Below are 3100 nucleotides of genomic sequence, written 5' to 3'. Positions count from 1 at the left end.
AAGCAAAGGATACAAATTTCAGGTACAAATTAGAATCCATAAGCATATGACCTTAAAAATAGAGAAAATAAAACGTTCTAGATAAATCAAGGTCACCTGAACATGTGAGCCAACTCACAACACATATTCCTTACATTTAATTCTTTATCTTTGTGAATATTCTGTCTTAGAAGAATCCAGAGTAATTCCACTAATTTGTAGGCACTGTGTTTTGGGTGGTCTCTGACTTAGCATTTGCTTTCCCCTTCCCTTTCATTAGCATTCCTTACAATCACCAAAGAGGAATTTCCTCCATTTCTGGGGATCTTCTAAGTTACTACACCAACACTACAGTTAAGGGCCGTATGGCCATACATCTTCAGTCTCCAAAGAACAACGGTAAAGATGGATATCGACTCATTCTAATTGATGTTCACCTTGCAAAGGCAATGTCTTTTCTCTCCCTGCAGAACTAAGATTAATGCTCAACACCTGGGGGATCAAAGAGCTTGTCGAATTATTGCAGACCTCTTAAAGTTCACAACTGTCATTCATGGCAATCATAGCTTTTCATGACAAGTGGACAGATAGCATAGCAATGATATAGTCCCATATCAAAATAATACTGAACTCGGAATTCAAAAGCTTTAGTTCTAGGTCTAAGTCTGCTAATAGTAGTGGCAGAAGGAAGAAGAAGAAGAAAGAAGAAAGAGGAAAGAAGAACAAGAAGAAGTAGGAGGAGAAGGAGGAAGGGGGGAGAGAACAAGAACATAAAGAAGAACAAGAAGAACACCACCATCAATTAATTATTGAACATCAGATTTATAGTAAAACCTATAGTACCTACATGGGGGACAGTTAGTAAGTGGGAAAAAAAGAGAGGGAAAGGGCAATGAAATCTTCCTAGAGGAGGTGAGCTGGAAGTTGACATCTGGCGAGTAAGAATTAGTGAGATGAGTTCAAGAGGGAGAAGGGACAGTTGCCCCTGGAAAAAGAAAATGCATATGCAAAAGCATGTGCCAGTGACATGGGAATTTATGGGGCATTCCATTCTATAGCTTGTTTCAATCATAGAACATTAGGATGGGAGAATAAAAACTTACTAATCCACAAAACAGGAGAGTATTGTGAGGTGCCTTGTTTATGTCAATAAAACATCATGGAATAGAATTTTAGTTAGGGGAGTGAAGTTTTCATTTTGTGTATGGGTTCTAGAAAGATTGCTGTGGGTGCCAAAAGGGAGATGGAGAGTGGCCAGGCCCGAGGCAGAAAGAGCAGGTCAGAGGCAGGTGTGATAGTAATCTCAGTGAGATGATGGGCAGAATTAGTGAGAGATGAAAGCTGTAGGGCTCTAATGTTGGCTTTAGATGTCAACAGTGCATATCTGTGGGGAAGGGCAGAGCCTAAGACAAGGCCCAGTGTTTTCTGGTTTTGGCAACTGAGTAAGAAGTAATCCCCTTCACTGGGATAGGATAAATAGGGGAAATTATAATTTGGGAGAAGCTGAGAGCTTTATATGTAAACACTCTGAGCTTGAAAGGCTGAGGAGACATTTAAGGGACTTCGTCTACTGGGAAGAGGTGTGTGGAAGCGTAGGATTCAGAGTGAAGCTGGACTGGAGTCAGGGCTTCAGGCTTCACTACCCCTAACCGAAACTTTGGAAATTGCTGCAGTCCTCCAGGAGGATGACGAATTGAGAAGGGACAGAATCCCAGGATAGAAGCCTGGGGAATGCCACATTATAGGAAGAGGAACTGGCAAAGGATCCTGAGACTGGGTAGGCAAAGAGGTAGAAGGGAATTCAAAGAGGGAGTGAAATCTCAAAAGAAGAGAAAAAGAATATTTTAACACATTTCATGAACAGAAATATCTCAGAGAAGTCGAACAAGATAAAGACCCGGAAGTGGCCGTTGGGTATTAAAACAGAATAATCACAAATGATCTTGACAAAACTGGTGTCCATAAACATGGAGAGTGGCAGTCAGCTTACAGGGGTTGAAGAATGAATAAAAGTGCAGCAGGAAACAGCGATCTTCTGAGGAGCTAGGTGGTAACGGGAAGGAAGAACATAGGCTGGGAGCCATGTCAACCTAAACCTAGACCCCAAAGAGGGTTTCTTTTGTTGAGATGGAAATACTGAATGTACTGAGGTGTCATGGCAAAGATTCCTTTAAAGAGGGAAACACAAACATAGAATGAAGAAAGTGGATGATGAATAGACTAGGTCCTAAGAAGGTAAAATTGGAAGAGATCCAGAAAAAAAAAAAAAAGAGGGAAGATAAAGCTTTGAGGTGGGGCTGGGGGCTCATTATGCCACAGAACAAATCTGCCTCTCATCCTTGCCAGGGGCCATGCTAAACTCCTCTGTATCGTTCCAATTTTAGTCTACGTGCTGCCAAAGCGCCTGGGCCACAGTGAGAACAAAGAAGGGGGAAACAGGAAAGCTGATAGAGTTTCTGCAGGGCTACAGAAAATCATGAGAATCCCCATTATATTTGTTCCCTGCCTCTTTTTCTTTGCTCTCAGTACAGTCAAAGTCAAAGTCATTTGCCGAGAATAGAGATTAAGTTAGAGCAGAGTGGGTTCAAAGAAAAATCAGATTTAAAAAAAAAAAAAAAAAAAGCATGAGCAGAGAAAGAAAAGGCCCGATTAGGAAACAGAAGGATCACCGGGGGATCCAGGGAACCGAGCCTTGGGTAGAGAGCATGAATGTAAGAGTGAGCAGCGGCACCAAACTTTGGGTTCTCAGGTCCTCTCCAGTGGATCTCCCTGGCGGGGTGTGGGCACTGAGAAATCAGACTATTGGACTGACTTCAAACCAGGCATTGCAGAGCAGGTACCTTGGAAGGGTACTGAGTTCAGGGAGATAAAATGGCAACTATTCCATTTGTCCCCCTCATCTCTCTACAAACAAAAGGTATCCTTGCCCCTGTTTTACATAAGATGAGACTCACTCTTGGAGGCGTATCTTTGTTCTATCTCAGCCCATCTCAGCCTGCGTGCAAGAGCTGTGTGGAGAGAGTCAGCTAGGCCTTCGGAATCAAAGCCCCCGCGCTCTCCCTGCACGGCGCTGCCTCTCTGGTTATACGCTATTAACCTAAATGGAAACAAGGGGTTACGT

The 3100-nt window shown here is 42.8% G+C and overlaps 1 pseudogene; it reads right to left on the bottom strand.

Annotated features, from left to right (window-relative positions):
- Positions 1 to 2294: 2294 nt before the first annotated feature.
- Positions 2295 to 2383, bottom strand: LOC120239096 (annotated as a pseudogene).
- Positions 2384 to 3100: the final 717 nt, after the last annotated feature.

This window comes from Hyaena hyaena, unplaced genomic scaffold, assembly GCF_003009895.1.
Source record: "Hyaena hyaena isolate Hyena2069 unplaced genomic scaffold, ASM300989v1 scaffold_222, whole genome shotgun sequence".
NCBI classification, from domain to species: Eukaryota; Metazoa; Chordata; class Mammalia; order Carnivora; family Hyaenidae; genus Hyaena; species Hyaena hyaena.
Note: the sequence above shows the minus strand (reverse complement) of the source record. Positions and strands in the feature narration are given on the sequence as shown.